Source organism: Anser anser (genome assembly GCF_964211835.1).
Source record: "Anser anser genome assembly, chromosome: 3".
NCBI lineage: Eukaryota > Metazoa > Chordata > Aves > Anseriformes > Anatidae > Anser > Anser anser.
The window spans coordinates 4611429-4631904 of record NC_139722.1 but is presented as its reverse complement, the minus strand read 5'-3'; the positions used below and the strand labels follow the sequence as shown (position 1 = coordinate 4631904).

Sequence of the window (20476 nt, the reverse complement as noted above, 5' to 3'; positions counted from 1 at the left end):
CTCAACCATTTTTTGATTCAGAAATATAAGCCCAAATCTTTTGAGAAATCATCGTTTCTTTAAGAAATGAAGTTTCTATGTCTCCTAATTTCCTTTAGCTTCAATACATGGGAGTGAAGTATTTATTTATTTTAAAAACATGTACCTGGTGGAGTTTGAAGTTACTCTTAATCTCATGGCCCCCTCTCCCTCTGCCCATCAACAGCCATGGTAACATACACCCTCAGATATCCACAGGTCAAAAGAGTTGGAATGAAAAATTGTAACCTGAATCCTGTTGTGTACCATGTAAGAGTCTTCTTGGAAGTAAAGCAGGAGGCAGGAAGATTTAATTTTTCCACACACTTATTCTCCAACCATAAGGAACTCTGTGCCTCAGGGAACCCATCAGGTAGTTTTCTTACCCAAGAGACTGGGTTTGAGGTATAATTAATTAATTAATCACTGTAAAGTGCTCTGAGTTTTTGTAAGAGTTAGAAGCAAAAATGATAATACTCAGGTAAATGGAAACAGTAAAGATATTGCACATGTAAAAAGAAATAATATTTTATGAATGTGTTTACAGTATCCTCATTTAATACCCATTTGGTTTGATTGCTCTTAAAAAAAACTTTTTAGTCAAAATGTTACATTCTGTTGGTTCCTTGTAGAGCTGTAAAATGTAAAATGTAATGCATTCATTCTTAAAATAGTAACTTAAACAAAGGTACTTTCTTAATACACCAAAATCTTATTATAAACATTCTGTTAGAAGATTCTTGCATCCAACTTTCTGTTTAGAGTTAAAAGTGTTAAATTACATCTCAGTGTTTTTTGAGGTGGAATTTAGATATCTAAAAGTTCAAAGTCCGGATCCAAGAAGGTTCTTCTGGGTTCCCTTTGTAGTCAATGGAGAAGACAAGTGATTCTTGAGATAAATAGACCTAAAAAAAGAGCATAACCAAGCTGAGATGAAGGACTCTCTGGAACTACCTTATTCTTTTTCCTCTTAACTAGGAAATTTACAGTTATTACTACAGGTGATCGCTATACTTTTAAGTGAGTTAGTACAACTTTAGCCATTCAGGCTTTAAAGGTGCACAGGTGAGATGAATACAACTTTTGGTTTCTATTTTCCAAATGAGACATTACATTTGGAGGCAACGTACACAGAGGGACTGAGTTAGCAACTCATGTGTAGGTCATGATTCCTTTGAGGGGGATTCAAGATATTTCAAATGACTCTGAAGCTGCTAGATATGACACAGGAGATACTGTAAATAGATCTCTTTTGGAGTGGAGGTTGAAGACACCTGATTGTTGAAGTCTTGGACTTAAATTTTGCAGAAGAAGCGTGATATTTCTGTGAGAAGGTCGTCTCTTAAGAGATTTTTAAAACATCTGCTTCTCATCCCATCACAAATACTGCCTGTCTTTGGGATGCTTTGGCATTTCCACTTCCAGTCCCAGCTTGCGACCAGCAACGTAAGAACATTAGAGGAACTTGATGAAGTCTGGTTTGAGTTTAGGTGTAAAAATGACTGAGTGTCATCTGCTTTCTATCTTCTATGAATTGCTGGCTAGTCCTTTTCAATCAAGATGTTTGAATGACCATTATGTACATTTTTAAGGAGATCTTATAGGGGACTAGAATAGGAGCCAGCTTAAAGAAGCATGAGATCCTTTTCCCTGTGTCTCCTCTATAAATATCTCGTTATCAAAATAATGCCTCATTTGTGGTCTTGGATGAGTCATATTTCTTCTGACACAGATGATATAAATCATTTCTTGTAGTCCATATTTGATCAGCAGAAAAGCTTAAGAGAAAAAAAAAACTAACAAAAAAACCCCAAACCAAACAACAACAACAACAAACTAGCTATAGCAAACAGGCTCTGCATATGCTCTCATTTTCTGATAACCAGTCTTTATTTAATTAAGCTTCATGTCTTTCTTGTGAGGTAATTCTTATTATTATAGAAGTAGTACCATATCAGGAAAACAAAACAAAACAAAGCAAACAAAAAAAAACCAACACAACAACAACAACAAAAACCAGAGATTTTAAGTGACTGATGAAAGTGATGGGAGGTGTTATTATAAGACCTGGATTCAGAATTGTCCAATTTACTATTTCTTCAAAACATACAGTGTTCCTTTCTAACGTGAGCTGAGATGTGCATTCAACACAATCAACAAATTTTTATTCAGCTCCTGTTTCACATAGTGTTCTGATTTATGAACCACAAAGTTCTGAGTCCCTGGCTTTAGTGATGAAACAGTTTGTATGTGATTTTTTTTTTTTTTCCAGGATATAGCATTGAGGAAGCAGAAATATGTGCCTTGATAAGGTTTTGGAACTAGAGACAATGAAACAATCTCTGGTCTCCCTGCTATCAAACTGTTTTCACAGATGTGGTTTCTTAGTCTGCATCTTTCAAGGAATGATCGTGTTCTTCCACTGTCTGCAGACATGATTGTCCTGCATTTATACTGGAGAGCAAAGGATGTATCTCAATTTAGATTTTAGACCTCATGGTTTCTCCTCTATTTACTGCACAAAGCTAATGTGGAAAGTAGTTTTTACATAGGAGAAGCTATCAATGTTATAGTCTAACTGGACACAGCCTCCAAGAGATGTAAATGAACTTCAGGTGAAAGAAGCTGTAAATAAATTCCAGATGAAAGAATGTGTAATTATGGAGTGATTTGAGACACTTTGCTAATGTGACCCTTGTTGCTGAAACAGAACCACAGGGCAGCATGATCTTCACAATTGAACCTAGCAATTAAAAAATAGTGTGTTCTCTTGATCTTTCTGTGTTTAACTGTGGGCCCAAAGTCAAACACCAAAAACTATGTTAATTCAAAAAAACAAACAAAAATAAACTAATCTTGCATTAAATATATGCCCCTCACATAGAAGCAGTCAACACCACATGCACCTGCAAAAGACCTACACCTTTCACCGTAACAGAATTCTATATTTTCATTTTCTTCTCCAAATATTTTTCATGTCCTTGACACAAAGACAACTGAGCCTGAGCAGCCTAACAGTGTTGGATTTATTAATGATTGCTCTGATGTATCAGCAGATATGATCCAGTATTAGATTTCATCCTATTTACTCCAGATTAATTATGAGGACACTACAAAGATAAAAATGGAATATATATTAACTTTAAATAAGAACAAGATACTTAAATGATGTTGTCATAATATCGCAGAAAGAGAAAATAGATTATTGAACAGCATGCTGCCCTGTCTGTTCAGACTCCCAAGCTAGCTGCATTCACATTTATTATCCTGAAATAACTTAGAAAAGCCACATAATATTCCTGTCTGTATTTCCATATAGGTATAGAGGAGCAACACTATCAAGCACCTGCAAACAAAATGCGTGAAGAGATGACAGAAAAATCAGACATCATCTCTATCAAGTATAGCAGCACTAATGAAGTAAATCAAAATGACATTCACTAAAGCAAGAGCAATTACAAATACCTTCCATCACACATGGAATTTCTGTTCTGAAATGTTGACTTAGGTGAGGGACATTCAGATACAGTGGTCTTAGATAGTTAAAACTAGAAAGACATGCTGGTATTGTAATTACTGCATAGACGTGTTACCAGGAGGTCAGTGCTTGATGGCTAGAACACTGAAATTCATTTATTCATAAAGCTGTGAACAGCGGCTGGCTGGATCATGTGGACTAAGTTGGCTCTTCTAATCTGGTTCCTTGCTTACCAATAGTCAAATCACAAATGCAGTCATTAGACTCCATCATGTTGTAGAATATATTGTCTTTCTGATTCCAGTGAAACAGACACAATTTTTTTTTCTTTTTTTTTTTCTTATAGCTATGTTTCACAGAAGTATCTCAAAAGGAATTAGGAGACTAGAAATTTCTAGATGTAATCTGTCTGTTTGCACGGATAAGCAGAGAAATTCATTTTCCAGGTCACCATCTTTTTGCAAAACATGGAATTCGTACTGAAAACAAAACCAAACCAAAAAACAAACAACAAAACAAAAACAAAACAAAACAGCAACTAACCAACCAAAACCAGAAAACCAAACTTCAAAGGGTCTTAGGATAAACTTCTGGAGGCCATGATATAAAGCCCCGTCTTTTTGGCAAGCAAAAAGAGTTCTAATATCAAGCTATAAGTTAAATATCCAGAGAGATGCAACTGTAATTAATTCAATTATAATGATACAATCAATACATTGACACTTTCCAATTTGACAAGGATGATTACTGGATCACAATTTATCATCCAGCTTTCCCAATAGTCAACGTGTCTAATGAAAAGTGTCTTTTGACTTTTTCCCATTTGGTGTTTTAGCTTGTTTGAATTATTAGCTCTAATTTTGTCAAGCTGGAATGTTACAGAGTGGGCTGCTAGGATACTGGAAGATTCATGGGTTTTGGATATTGTACGATAGTAAAACAGCTGGAGGGGAGGGGAGAACCGGTATGGTGAGTAATGGCAAATGTATCCATCACAACAAAGAAACTTCTACCAGCCCCACTGGCAAAACAGTGAGTTACTGAACTATCAAGGATATCAGGCTGAGGATTTTGAATGATCGCTAAATATACTTTCCCCTTAGAGGACTGATCTTGCTTTGGACTGATTATATTTGTTGCTATCAAAGATGACAATGAACAGCTGTGCTCGGTGGTAGCTGCTTGTAATTTCTTTGCCAAACATATCCACTCACAGGACAAATAAATGCATTTTGAAATTAACAATAGGAATAGGATCAAAAAAGTGAGCAAGTTGTACAGATGTGATACTCTCCAACTGTCCCTGAAAGAGATGCTGATTTTCTTACTGACCTAGTAGCATCACTGAGTCTATTTATACTATCACCTATATATTTTGTTATAAAGCTTTTTAGCAGTGAGGTATAGTATTCCCATGGTGTAAAAGAGCCTCCACTGCACAAAATTTCCTTCAAGCATAAATGCAAGCCACAAGCTCTGTCATCTCACAGTTTGTCACAAAATAGATAACTTTCTTCAAAAAATGTATCTGTTCATGTACAAAAAGTGCTAGGAAAGAAATTGGGATGCAGTTGAAGTCAATGGCAAAAATGTTACTGACATCAAAAAGGACAAAAAATCAATCACTCAACACAGCTTTGAGGTTCTTTTCAATTCTGGTATGCCTTCACCAAATAGATTTTACAATAGTGAACAGCCTTGCAGGACATAGAGTCTGTAAATTTGGTGTTTCAAAAACTTGTTTTCCTTAGGGTTGAATATGGATTTGAAAATTTGAACTGGCTTTGGTTCACAACTCTTAGTCCTGGTTTAAGCATTTTGTTATCATCATTAGATTGTTTGATAGATCTGAGGAAAGCTATCGTTAATGTTCATGTTAGTTACATTACTTTCAGATGAATATGTAAAGTCAAATCCAATAACTGTAAGGATTTCCACACCTATTTCCCTCCCAGTTTCTTAACTGAGAGCAATAAAGATTGCAAAATTAGGGCAAGACATAAACATGATGCAAATACCATGAAAATAGCAATGAGCACATCTCAGCATTTGGAAGAAATATTTAAGGAACATGTACACCAAACAGTGTGCACAGAGACTATTAGACTATTTTATACTTGGACTTTGTTTAAAACATACAGCCTAAAGTGAAACAATAATTATGAGAAGTGAACTAATTAAGGTTAAGCACATAAAAACACAAAATGCAAAGAGTCCAAATAAACTAGAGAATGCGACCACTGAATGCGTCAAGGATAGACTCGCATAGTACAAGGAGATACGCATAGTACAGACCAGTAAGACCTGATGAAACTGTGAAGGACAATTGAATTTTTATTAAGACCTCTCAGGACCATAGACACTCTCAGACTCCTGGATTCTGCAATGAGAAGAATAGCCTCCAATGTTAAATCTTACATGACCTAGATCAAGTCTGTTTTTAAAATACATTGAAATCAGCTGTATCTTGTGATTTTGAATAAGTCACAGATGATGAAATGTGTCTGCGTCCAACCTGAAAACACCTACTGCAGGAGGAAATAGATGGCTGCCCTCTAGGTAGGAACAAAGATGATATGTGGAATTATTTGGATTTCATGTACCTTTGGTTCTGGAATTTGATCCTTGTGTACTTCAGCCCAAGTCCTTCACAGTATAATATGTCTATTAATTTCAAAGACCACAGTCTGTATGAGAGGAATGGGAACATGTTTAGCTGTTGACTTCTATGGAAATAAACAAGGGGAGAAAAAGATATATGGACATATACAGATGGCCTCTTATAGGTCTCTAACCTGAGTGCAATAACATTAAAATTTAAGATAACATAAGATATTGTTTTAAGTTTTTAGTAACTCTGAAGGGTCAGGCTCTACTTACAATGTAGTAATCGGAGAAAAATATTTATAGTGTTGAATTATTCATTCCAGCAAATCCTTCAAGTTTATTTTCTCATTAACTGCATCAGGGGCTGGAGTCTGTTGACTGTAGTTAGTATGAAGTCAGAAACCACTCAGCTTTGTTTTAACTCAGTTATTACAATATTAACAATACCTGACTGAAGTATGTGTGAGGATGACCTCGTTGCTTTTATGTTCTTGAGGTAATGGAGGCAGTGGTGAACTCAGAAGTTCTAGAATGAGATTTCCTTCATGATTAATATGCCTGAATTTATGTGTTTATGGCTAGATGTCTAAAATGCCAATTCAGGCTTGACTGAGTCACCTGCGTCCATAGTGTTATTAGGGTGCTGGATGTTACTGAATATCCCAAACACCAAGCTATGTGGTGCAGTCGACATGCTGGAGGGAAGGGATGCCATCCAGGGGGACCTGAACAGGCCTGAAAGGTGGGTCTGTGTGAATCTTATGAGGTTCAACAAGGCCAAGTGCAAGGTCCTGCATTCTATGAAGACAGGCTGAGGGAGTTGAGGTTGTTCAGCTCTTCTCAGAAGAGAAGGCTCTGGGGAGACCTTATAGCAGCCTGATAGTACCTAACTGGGGCCTACAAGAAAGCTGGAGAAAGACTTTTTTTCAGGGGGTGTAGTGATAGGACAAGGGGGAATCATTTTAAACTGAAAAAAAATAAAAATAAAAATAAAAAGGTAGATTTAGATTAGTTATAAGGAATAGATTCTTTACTTTGAGGGTAATGAGGCATTGGCACAAGCTGCCCAGAGAAATTATGGATGTCCCGTGCCTGGAAGAGTTTAAGGTCAGGTTGGATGGGGCTTTGAGCAACCTGGTCCATTGGGGGGTTGGAATTAGATGACCTTTAAGCTTTCTTCCAGCCCAAACCATTCTGTGATTCTAACATCTATTCTAGGAAATAAAACAGTGCCAAGACCCAGGACTCTAACATGGTTTTGAGTAAGCCAGTTAATACTCTTGGAAAATCTTCTAGGGCTCAGTTGAATTTGCACAGACTGAAGATTGTTCCCACCAGGGAGTCAAGATGTGTCTGTCTCATTTTTGAGGGTACAAGAGTTCAAAGCATGCACATGGACAGACATTGTCAGTTGGCAAAATGATCCTGGCATGGCTCTACTGACTGTATTGATTATATCTCTACTGACAATGAGAGCAGAAACACCTTCCCTTTTTGTTTAGACACCTGTATGTAGTCATCAAAGCTGAATGGCTTAATCTTGAACTGAATCCAACCTTCAGGTCAGCCTGTGCTTCAGTTCCTTTTTAAGGGGAAACGAGCACTTTTTCTTTATCTGTTCACACTGACAGATTTTTGAGTAAGATGATTGGTTATTACAGCTGCAATCTCCCAATTACTCTTAGTGGTCTGCTGGAATGATTATAGTATAATGATCCTCTGCATACACACTCCCACACCCACATATTTTCCTCCTTTCTCTCATGCCAGCATCTTTATTTCTTATTTTTATCACATTGAGCGGTCATCACATGATTTGCCTGAACATTAATCCTCTCCCTCTCCTCTTCCTCTTCAGCAAGATCAGTCTGGAGATCCAGCTCACTGTGAGGTTGCACAGTCCCAAATGATAACAGAAGAGGAAGGGGCAGAGCAGCATGGCCCTGGGTGAGGCTGCCAATTTTTGTGGCTATCTGTGCTTAGAGTGGCTTAAAGCAGTGGTGAGCCACAGCATGTGGATGTAGAATACTTACTGTGGTGGAATCCAGCTGGGGTATTTGAGTATTTAATAGCACTGTTATTATGCTTGGTGTTAAGGAATTATTCAAGGGAGATAAGAAAAAGGAAATAAAAACTAAAATAATTCCTCCAAAGCCAGTCTGGATTTCCTAGGCAACAGTGAGGAAAACGATGGAAGACTAATCATATATTTTAAGCTCTGTTAATGGGAATAACCTCTTGTAATTTTCTCAACAATACATTCTCTTTTTCTCCCCCGCCCCCTCTCCCCCTATCTACCCATTACCATTTAAAATTAAATAACATGTGCAATAAACAGAAAAAAAAAAGGTGATATTTCCTACCTACAGTTACTGAATAGAAGTGCAAACGAGCACCCCACTGTTTAGTATTTTGGAGCTGGGATATGCTTGAATTTCAGACTACAACTGGATTGGAATTTCACTGGTAGCTTTAAAAAAGGGGGTTCTTGCTGTCTTCAGAACTTTTAGTTGAGACTCTATAAAACAATAATTGAAAGTATTAACTCTGAAACTTCCCCTGCAGAAAAAAAAAATATAAAAAAAAATGTTCAAAACATACTAAAATCTGCATTCAAGATTACACATTAAAGTAACTGTATAGTTTACTTTTCTGCTGAAAAAAAGAAAAAAGAAGAAATTTCAGTCTCCCTTCTATACACTAATGTCAAGTCAGTGGGATATTCAGAACTTGCACCACTGTAAGTAAGATTCTATGCCAATCCATTCATTTCACCGCAGTTATTCCTGATTTACATTGGCAGCAAATGTTTTTCCAGATCACTGAGATATAGTTCTATTTAAGATGGATTTATTTCTCTGGAAAAGGAAGTAAATTCCTCCTATAAATACTACATATTAAAAAAAAAAAAAAGAAAAAAAACTCCTTTCCCTTTCTCCCCTGCCCTCTCCTCTTTTTTCAGTGTTGAAGGTAATGAAGCAAAATCATCACTACAGATCTAAACATGACAATTCGGCAAATTTTATTTCCTTAGTTCAGCTAAATTTGTTATTCTCATACAGTTCTGTAATTGCCTTTTTTTTTTTTTTTTCCCCAGCTCTCAAGTTCACACAGGTAGAAGAAAGACTGCTTTAGATCTGAACTTGATGCTGGAGGTTGTTGGAAAGATTATGTAATACAACTCAAAAAGCTTTACAAACTGTTCAAATAGCAGAACATTTCTAGTACAGTGCAAGAACATAAAAGTGAAACCAAACAAACCCAAACCATTTTGCAATTACTGATGAAATTGTGCACTGGCAGAAAATGTGAAAGAATAACAGGAGTGGAGTAGTGGAGAGGTTTTTATTCCTTTTTTTTTTTCCTTTTTTTCTTCTTTTTTTTTTTTCTTCTTTTCTTCTTTCTTTTGGTACCAGTAAAGTAAATGCATCTCAGTTCTTGAAACAACTGAATACACATCTACTTTCCCTGTCTTAATGCTTTTCTTCACAGTGATAGTACCAGCAAAAGATAAAATAACATTAGCGCCAATTGTAAATTAAATGATGGATGTTACAGTTCCTTTTTTTCTGAATCTGACTCTTTAAACCTTAGTTTAGAAGCTTAAATGTGGAATGAGGGACTATGTCCTGTTTCTCCCTGCTGGGTTCATTTAGGATAAAACCCAGGCTGTCCTGCATTTTAGTTGGAGACTTGCACACAGTGGGGGTGATTGGACTTTCTCTGCCCAAGGCACAACATATGCTACTTCCCATCACTTTAATAGGCATTAGTTCCGCAGACAGCACTGGTCAAATGTACATTATTCACAATCACTTTAATGCAAATATGCAAGGATGAGAGAGAAAATATGTCACAAAGAAAGAATCAGCCATTTCCTTTCTTTTTTGATTTTTCTCTTTTACCATAGTATCTCTTCTTTGATTGCATCTGTCTACTTAGTTATGTATGTATCTATATAATCACTACATTTTCTAGAGGTTTTTTTTTTTTTTTAATGGAGAGTCTTAATGTTGTTGGTTGAAAGTGTTTACATGTAAAATTCCAATTTTACACTTTTTCTACAGGTTCTTTCTGCTGTTATTTTTAGTGCTCACAGGAACAATGGATTCTTTTTCTTTGTCAGCCTCTGTTTCAGAATATTCATTCTAATCATTATTTTTATAATTTTTGTTCCACTGGATCCTTTTGTGCACTCTCAGAATGACCTGTCTGTAACAAATAAAGCTTCCTAATTAAAATATTATCACCAGAAACCCATTCATGCATTTCTGTATAGATGAGGAATAGTTTCATGTTCTTTGCATTTGCATTGTGGCCTCTCTACCTTTTTTTTCATCCATGTAAATTGCACATTGGGCTCTGCATGCTGTCACTGTGATACAAAGATCATTAAGGTACTGTGTTATAAATGAGACCACAAATATATTCTTAGTATCTACCTTTCTGTCTGTCTGTCTATGTTTCCTTCCTTGTGATAGGTCCTGAACAGAAATGAAACAAGCGCTACTTCATCTGTGAGGATCTTATCCCAAGGCTGACAACCCTAAAAAGAAAATGAATACAATTCAGCAGCATATTCAGAGCTGCATGTCACAATATCTAGGCATTTTACTAGCTTTCAGTCTTTTTTGCTCGTTTCCCTGTCAAGTGCAACACTTCACTCCCACCCTGTTCCTCCATTCATGCAGGTGTTCAAGTATTTTTAAGTTATCACTGTTACTTACGGTTGTTTCCTTCAAACCAACTTCCCAAATAAATTCGATGGATGTTTGGACTGAGTACTGAGCATGAATCCAAGCTTATCAGGCATTTGATAAACTGGAAAGATGTTGCTCTATGGCAGCCAAAATCAATCTAACCTTTGGCTGAAACAGTGTTCCTTAAGAGAGAGGAATTGTTCCTCTCCACCTAATAATCTGTGCCAGTGGTAAAACCTTGGCCAAACCCCAAATGAATATATAGGTTCACAAAGATCATCAGTTCATCAGCACAATCTGGGTTACTTAACCGGGGAATTACATGCCATACATGAAGGCTTTTTAATGTAACAAAGAAACAAAGACATGAGATCCAGTGATCTTGTGGCTGGATAAACTGAAATCTCAGATCTTTAGCTGAGAACTCCAGCTGATCTATTAAGACAACTTTCCAGGAGACTCAGTGGTTTCTGCAGTTTTTATTTGTTTAAGGATTTTTTTTTTCCTAAGAAGACAGTCAGATTCTACCACATGTTCTTAGGGCCATGGCAGAAACTTAACTGGGATGTTTTCAAATTAAATCAAATATAAACTGTGAGCACTGTGGCATCAGAAAGCCAGAACTATGGGTTCCTTGTTAGAAAAACAAAATAATTCTGTTAAACACTCACCTGTGAAACTCAAAAATATCCATTTAAATAGATCTATTCCCATGAGATATTTTAATTTGACAAAATGGTGTTTTCTGAAGAATTTTTTTCTCTCTGTCACACAAACATATGCACACAATGCAATCATGTAGTTTCATTAGTGTAAAGCGATTAAGCGTTAATTGCAAAATAAAATATTGTATCAAATTTGCTTTCTAATAGGTGACTTTCAATGGCTCAGTGCTGTAATGATGACGTGTAATTAATGCTCAGTTCTTTTTGGAGTAGAAGGAAACAAAACGATAAATGTGTGTACATATGATGAAATACAGACAAAGATTTTGACCAGTCTTTTATAACCTTACTTTAACAAATGGTAATTAGTGCTATGTAAGGTATTAAATAATAACAGTTTAATGGATGAAACTTGGTTATTTTTGATTATCCAGTGTTACTTTGTGGAAAGCTGGCTGGAATCCATACAGATTTACAACACCAGAAAGGGAAAAACACTTCTGCTTTTATTTTTTGTATATCATCATGTCATACAGTTGCACAGATCATAATCATGACTGGCCCAGTGCCAAGCACTAGGGAGTCCCGGCCAATGATCTGTGTGTTTCCCTGGCCTAGTGAGATAAATTACATCAATTTCTATAACGAACAGCAACAAGGAGCAAAGCAGCAAGCATTGCATCTGGATACCTTTAACTTCTTAGCCCAAATGATCTGATGCCCAGTTACATCTGTATTAGCTAAGAGGTGTTTTTTTTTCCTATTATTTCTAACAATCTTTGTCCTCTCTGCACATATAACTAGGCTTTTTATTGGATCTGTCACTATCTCACAGAAAAAAAAAAAGGACAATAAAAATAACAATTGAAATTACTATGTTCCTGCTCCTCCTCCTTCCTCTACAGCTATTTGCTTTATTTATGTTTCTACCAATGCCATAAGAGTTATATGAGTTTTTTGAAAAGGTTTGGAAATAACCATGCAGTTCTACCCCTTGAAGCCATCACTTCATGGACTACTTTATTTCATATCACAGTGTTACTATGCAGCTCAGATGTCAGATATTTACATTGTAGGTTTTTTATTATTAATAGATTTTTCAATTGGGAAAGCCTGTGTTCTCTGAACTTAGTAGGACTTTATCTTTTCTTGCTGGCGATGAGTGATTTATGTGGACAGCTCCTATTAATGCTAATGGAAAGCAAATGCGTAAATCTCTCCACAGTGGATAGATAGCAATCTTAGAAAAGTGGTCCAAGCAAAGCGTGTCTTTGTACAGGGTCTAACTAGGAATTAGCATAAAAGATTGACATCAGCTCTAATTTAGTATTTATATGAGTACTGTTAATCTAAATACAGAATCAAATTAATCCCTTGTGTAACTCCAGTGCCTGCTTTGGAATTTCAGCACTGAAGATTGTGACCTACCCGGTCTTCAAATGTGTAAGCTAAATATGAGTGCTCTGGTCTGAAGGGCTGGACTCTATAGCCCTTTCATTCAAGGGGATTCTTGTTGATTAAGCCAACCTATACAGCTCCTGTTACCTGATATGTAAAGTCATTTGCAAATACAGATTTGAAAAGGAGTCCGAAATCATTACTCATTGTTTGGATTTAGGCATCTGAAGTGCCATGAGAAAAAGAAGATATTTTGGCAAAGCCCTTGAAGGATTAGGACAAAAAAAAAAGTGATTTGAAAGGGTGTTCCTGTGAAAGTTTTGTAGGGGAGGAAGCCAAAGCTTAGATAGGGAAAAACAAAACGATATCAAACAAAGACACCAGCTTTTAATCAGAGAGTCATCAATGTTTTTAGATTGGATTGCTGTTGTTGAAAAGTGTTTTTCTTTAAAAAACTATTAAAAAGAAATGACAATGTGGATGATCCTTGAATGGAGCCACATTTTAGGTGCAGCCCAGGTAATATTTCAAAACATGAAATAAATAATGGCCAAGGATAATCAGGGAGAGAAAAAGAGTTTAAAGTCTGAGTTCTGCACAGCAGACCAGGTTCTTGGTCATTCCCATCCCACCACTACCTGGATTTCAGCTTTAGACCAAACTCAAGGTGTAAGCATGGGGCATAGTAGGACATAAACTTCTGTTTAACGTCTCAAACAAAGGAGCAAGGCTGATGGATGGGTGAGCTGTATTCTCATAGACAAGCTGATTAAGCACAGAGTAGATAAATGGACAGGGAGGTATACTGGAAAGTCGTTGAACTGAAATGTTCAGAAGCTTGTGATGAGACAAAGCTGGTGGCCAATAACTAAAGGATTGCTCAAGGGTCAGTACCGGGGCCAAAACTATGTAACCTCTTCATTAATTGTACGAAAGATAGGGGTGAGTTCACCCTTAACATATTAATAAATTACATAAAACTGGGAGTAGCTGCTACAGCAGATGAGTGTGCTGCTATTCAAGGGGACTTTGAATAGACTAGACAAATGTGTTGATAGAAACCTCCTGAATTTCAACAGTAGGAATGCCAGATCCTGCCTCTGGGGAGGAATAACTCCATGTACCAGTACAGGCTAGGGATCAAAGAGCTGGAAAGCAGCATTGCAGAGGGACTTGGGTGTCCTAGTGGAGAAGTTGAACATGAGTCAACAATGTGCCCTCACTGCAAAAGTGAACAATAGCATCCTGGACAGCATTAGGAAGAACACTGCCAACAGGTCAGACCTGGCAAGGTACATTTGGTGTACTGTGGCCAGTTCCGGCCTCTCCAGTGTAAGATAGAAATGGACTTATTAGAGTGAATCCAGCAAAGGACCACAAAGACAACTGATGATTTGAAGCATCTGACATACTAGGAAAGGATGAGAGACCAGGATTGTTCAGGCTGGAAAAGAGAAGGCTCTTGCACTTTTTTTTTCTACTGTGCATTTGTTTGAACTCTGGACCAGGTTGCCCAGAAAGGTGGAGGAGTGCCCATCCCTGAAGATACTCAAAAGCTGACTGGACATGGCCCAGAGCAACTCACTCAGAATGACCCTGCTCTGTGTAAGGGTGTTGGACTAAACGATCTGAGATGCCCTTCCAACATCAGCTATTCTGTGAACCCTTTGGGATCAGTTTGGCTTCTCATACATGAGCCCTAGCGGATTTTGAAATAAATAAAGTATCCTGCCTAGTCTTCATTTACTTATTTACTTTTTTTTTTTTTTTTTTTTTTTTTACCCTCAGGTAAGACTTATATTTTTCAGATCTACACAGATTTCTTCCTTTTGTCAATAAATCCATGAAACCAAGAAAAGAGCAACTGCCATGAACAAGTTTAGTTATATATAGGTACCTCTGCCAATATAAGCTGACATATTGGTGGTACATACAAAAGCAGCTTCATCACTCTATGAAATTCATGACTTATGTTTCTAAAAGACTTGGCATGGATCTTAAATGGCAGTAAGAAGAGTCCCATTACAGTTCCAAACCACAGCCATCTAGCTTCAGAATGATTTTTTTTAATATGCAACCTGCTATGGGTTACTGCTTGAACAGAGAGATTGGACAAGACAATCTCCAAAGCGGCTTTCCAGTTGCAACAGTTCTGTGATTTTGAGATCTAGTATGCTCAAAATTCCCTCCAGGAGAGAGATTGTGAATTGAGGTCATGGTTTTACATAAGAATGGTAGGTGAAACCATGTTTAGGAATATGTTTGATCCCTCAACTTATGCTATAAACAAATGTACTTTGGCGTTCAAGAAGTCAGTCTTCAGGACTGTGGTTGCCTTTGACTTCAATTGATGTGAAATAACTGGCAATTGAGATACCCAATCCCTTTCCCCAGATACTTTGTTAAGACAGAGAGTTAAGAAAACATGGTTTAAATCAAACTTGCATGGATATTTAAGAAGCAAGAAAAATAACCAGAACAATTTGGACAAGAAACTGATTGAGAAAATGGAATTAACCTCCTCTGTTAAAGAAAGTAATTCAAATATTTTATTGGTCAGGATTTCAGGTTTTAACAGCATTTACGGTTTTCCCAAGGTATCTGGTCCATGATTCTTATCTCCCCAGAGGGGCATTGCATACCTGTTTGGTGACTTAAGTTAAACATATCTAGTCCCTTAGGCTGCTTCAATCTTAGTAAGTTACAGTGTGCCAAAGAACATTCCCAGGCCTTGGAAATGAGTTATCTATACAGACACAGCATAAAAATGGTCTTTGTCATGCCAGCCAGTGGTCTCCCAATATATTACACCTAGACATAACTAAGAAGATAACAGGGCCAGGGAATGAAATCTGAAAAGGTAGACTCAGTGCAGCCACACTTTTTTGAAGATCAAAAAGATTTAGTAGTATTGGCATGAATAGACCATACAACTAGACCACAGGGTTATAGAACTAGATGAATTACATTTTGTTTTACTAGTTTGCTGAAGTCCAACTGCATCGGAACAGTCCTCAGGAATAACCATTTTATTGTATTCTCAAAAAAAAACCAAACCACAAAACAAAAACAACCACAAAACAGACCAAACTAAACCAAAGCAAACAACCAGACAAAAATGCACACACAAACACACCTTGGCCCAAATTAGGCACTGCTTTGACCCTGGTTTGATCTCTGCCTGTCCCCAACACACAGGGTTGCCCTTGGAGAAGCTTAAGAAAAGCTGGTCAGCTACATGTATAAGGCATACTGGTGAGTGGAGATGTACAGGGTCCAAAGGCTGTGCTTTGGACAAAACAGAGGGATGAAAGGCAAATGTGACTCTGAGGGTGTAAGAGACAGCACAGACCTATCAGACTAGTACAAACTATACAAACTTCACAAAAACAAACAAATCAAATCAAAACAAAACAACACTTCATGTCTAGCATTATTGAGATCAATGAACAGGGTTTTGAAGAAGGATAACATGAGTCTCAAGTGCTTCTGTAGCCTCTGTCATGATGAAAGGGAGACATTTTTTATACTTCTTCTTTTAGCTTATCCAGTGTGGGCACCAAACTGGGTCAAAATATATAAGCAGTCAACAGAATGTGCCTTCTCAAGCACACTGGAAATATATAAACACAAGAGAATAGTAGCCCAAAGGCATAGCAAGGCCTAAGATTTGGGAACTGTTTGAGGAATATTTGGCTCTGTACAATCAAAGGAACATATTTTTTTCTGAGGGCAGGGTTACTCTCTGTATTTCCCATATCCATATTTCCTGTCATGGGGATAGTCGATACATGCCTTAAAACTTTTTAACCTGTTTTTTTTTTTTTAATCATCCTTAGATATTGTTTGGGTGCTTGTAGGCCCTGAAGTGTTTAAGCACATAAAGATCTGCATGTGAAATCTCTCTCAAATCTATTTTCATAAGGTTCTTCATAATCCAAAAGCAGTCTGAGATGATAGAGGACTTCAGTCTTTAATGATATCCTGACTGGCAGCCCTCTGAGGATAACCAAAGGCAACACAGAAACATCATTTCTCTTTGTCACAGCTGCCATTGCTCAAAACAAAGCATGGAAGGATCCCCACAGAAGAATAGGAGAAAGAGGTCAGTTCATTATGGGTTGAATGCAAAATGGGTCTGTTGGGTCAAATATCCTGTGCCTGATCTCCACAAAGGCTGCCTAAGGAATTGTATAAAATAGCAAGTCTATGGCAAAATCTTCTAGGCATTTCTTCTGTCTCCTGGTGATCTGTGACTCTGGAAATGCTGAGTCTTAGTATGTAATAGTTGCCAGTGGATTTTTCTACCACTTTCTACCTCTCAATATTTTTAAACAAAGAAGATAATCTACTTCAAGTGACAGTAACATTCTTTATCCATAGATATAGTTTGAAGAGACTGAATCTCTACATTAGAAAAATGTCCTGGTTCCAGTTAGGACAGAGATAATTTTCCCTCATAGTAGCTGGTAGGGTGCTATGTTTTGGATTAGGATGAGAAGAGCGCTGATAACATGCTGATGTTTTAATTGTTGCAGAGCAGTGTTTACACCAGGCCAAGGACTTTTCGGCTTCTCGCTCTGTCCTGCCAGTGAGCAGGCTGGGGTTGCAGCAGGAGCTGGGAGGGGACAGACCCAGGACAGCTGACCCAAACTGGCCAAAGGGGTATTCCATACCATCTGACGTCATGCTAAACAATATATAGGGGTGGCTGGCCGGGGTGGGGGGGCCGGCTGCTCGGGAATAGGCTGGGCATCGGTCAGCGGGTGGTGAGCAATTGCATTGTGCATCACTTGTTTTCTTACACATTATTATTGTTAATACTATTACCATTATCACTATTATTATTATTATTGTTATTATTATTTTCCTGTCTTAATAAACTGTCTTTATCTCAACTCACAGGCTTCACTTTCCCGTTTCTCTCCCCCATCCCAGAGAGGGAGGGGGGAGGGTGAGCGAACGGCTGTGTGGTGTTTAGCTGCCAGCCGGGTTAAACCACAACAAAAAAAAAATAAAAATAACAGAACTAGAGAATAGTCTTAAGATCACCCACCCTGTTTAGTGCCCAGTTGTTAACCTCCAGTCATTCACACAGTCTGTTGAAGCCATTGAATCCCCACTGCAAGAGCTGGTCACTTTTGAAATCTGCCATCTTGTGTGCACGAATGTCACCAAGGTATGGCATACTTGTTATGCATCTTGATGCACCTCACACTCTTATTTTAAAATGTAAAACAAGTAATGCTAGAAACCCAGTGACAGAGGAAAACAGACTTTGTATTTCGTCTTTGACTTGACTGACATTATAATTGAATTGGATGGATCTTTTATCTCTAGATATACCTATACAAATGAGACTGCCACAAAATAGTTTAGCAGCAGGCTGTCACAGCTTGCATTCAACCATACAAACTAGGTTCAGAAGTTTTCAGGCTGAGCTTATCCCTTTTCTCTCAAACCATCTTTTAAAATGAAATTTGTAAAGCACAGAATTAGCTGTGAGACACCTACCTGTGTATCAAATAGAGTAGCATTCATCCAGGGAATGTCGCATGGCAGGGGAGATTCCTCCCCTGGTTCAGCTGCCTGATTTTGATGACTGCAATGTGGAAATTTGTATCTGTACCTGGTGCCTAAGCTCTCATTATAGTCAATGAAATCTAGAGCTTAATTCGGTTTAACTTGACATAGTTTTTTAGTGCCATCTGAGACACAAGGATCTATGAGACATCCATGTGTGACTCGCAGATATATCACCGGACCTACTAGGAGACTTATGCCCTTCTAGAGAGGCAGCTGGATGTGAGATGAGAGTTAGGGGGATCTGAGATAACACTTAGTACATGTGTGGACAGCTAAATCAAGCCCTTCATGTGTTGTCGGTAGGAAAATAGAGATCAGTTCAACACACCCAAAGATACATGCTTACTTCTATGTAGGTCTGTAGTTAGGAAACTAAAATTTAGATATGTTCATCTGCTCTAGATATTTCACTGTACTTGATGGAAATCCTGTCCATACAGTCAATGGAGCCTGGAAAGCAGCTCAGCTCACACTAGGAATACCTACGTGCATTTGGTCACTACACTGAGGGTATCAGCTGGATCTTCAATGGCTCTGACTCAAATCAGAGAAGATGCAAATGCAGACATGCTCATCGGAGGCACCTAAATGTAGGTGTCTGAGTCTGTGTCACACACAGCACTTACTGGAATGAAATTGGGTTTGAGCCTTGTTTCATAAGGAATCAACTTGAGAAACTTCATAAAAGAAATGAAGGAGACTGCTAAGACACCGAATACCTCATCACTGGTCAGTTCTCCACACTAGCACTCTATTTTGAATCACATTCATCTGCCATTTCACTCATTCATACTCACACTGTGACAGCTTCCGCTGTTAAATGTAAGCCTCAACTCCCTCCCCACCCCATGCCTGCACATATCCAAATTAATTTATTTAAAACACTTAAAAGTCCTCAGTCTTAATTTTTTTTAACAGGATTCTGTGCTTATTCTATTAAAAAATTAGTCTGCTAGGATGTCTTTAATCAGCCAGGTCACACAAAAGCAGAATAATAGCACAGTAACTTAAAGGATCCTTGACTTTGAGCTGCCTTTTATAAGCATGGAAGGGAGAATAAAAAAATCAAAAGCAGTAAAAACTTGTATTATTTCTGTCAGTAGCTCCCTTTCAGAAAATGTTGTGAAAACAATCTCTGTGTGGAGGAAGCAACATACTGAGCAACAAGCCTCAATCACAGGAAGTTCATTTTTTTCCTTGGCGCGTCGCCCAGTGCCATCAGAACTAATTAAAAACAGAGCCACGCTGGTAGGAAGCTCAGTGTTTGGGTTTTACAATAACGGAGCAGCAAACCAGGGGGACGTCTAATGAGAATAGTTTTCGAGTTTGTTTTCTAGCATTGGGCAACTATGTCAATTACTGGAACTACAGCTCAGGGCCAGCAACCATGCTGAGACATGAAAGAGTGTTATTTGCAGTACAGATTGAGCTGCTACTTTGATGCATGTGTTCTGCATGTCACTTGTATACTGGTGCAGTTCCCTGGCTCATGACTAAATAGGAAGAGGCTGATGCCACCTTGCTCCTCTTGTCTGAGGCTAGATCAAATGTTACGAGACAGGGCTTTCCCCCAGATCATTAGATATGCTCCAGTTAAAAAATGAAATATGTCCTCCTGTAAAGGTTCTGTTTGTAATGACGGATCTGACTTGCAAGGGGAATAATCAGCCAGGGACTTAACCCTTTGAGAGTTAAAGGAAAAGACAGATTGACCTGGATATTTTAAAAGATGCAAAGAAACCCCCATGACTGAAACAGCTCCCAGCTGAAAATCAAAATAGAGAATGCATTTAAACAAGCACACTGCTGAAAAATCTCATATATGCATTTTCTACCTTTACAAATATCTTGTTTAATATAATGTTTGTGGAATTAATGTGCATATTAAATATTTTATACTTATTTTAAATTATTATTAATCTTATGAATAAAGAAACCAGAAGGGAGAGAGGACAAAAGGCTGCAGATAGAGAAAAGTTTGCTCTGGAGATGAAGCAAATAACTTGTTCTCTGTGCCCACTGGG

At 37.7% G+C, this 20476-nt stretch overlaps 1 long non-coding RNA gene across 1 annotated transcript; it reads left to right on the top strand.

Moving 5' to 3' along the window:
- Nucleotides 1-3403: 3403 nt before the first annotated feature.
- Nucleotides 3404-10761, top strand: LOC310897508. The gene is made up of 3 exons (XR_014582355.1): nt 3404-6055; nt 7962-8050; nt 9201-10761. It is a non-coding gene; the product is annotated as an uncharacterized lncRNA (long non-coding RNA).
- The last annotated feature ends 9715 nt before the right edge of the window (nt 10762-20476 follow it).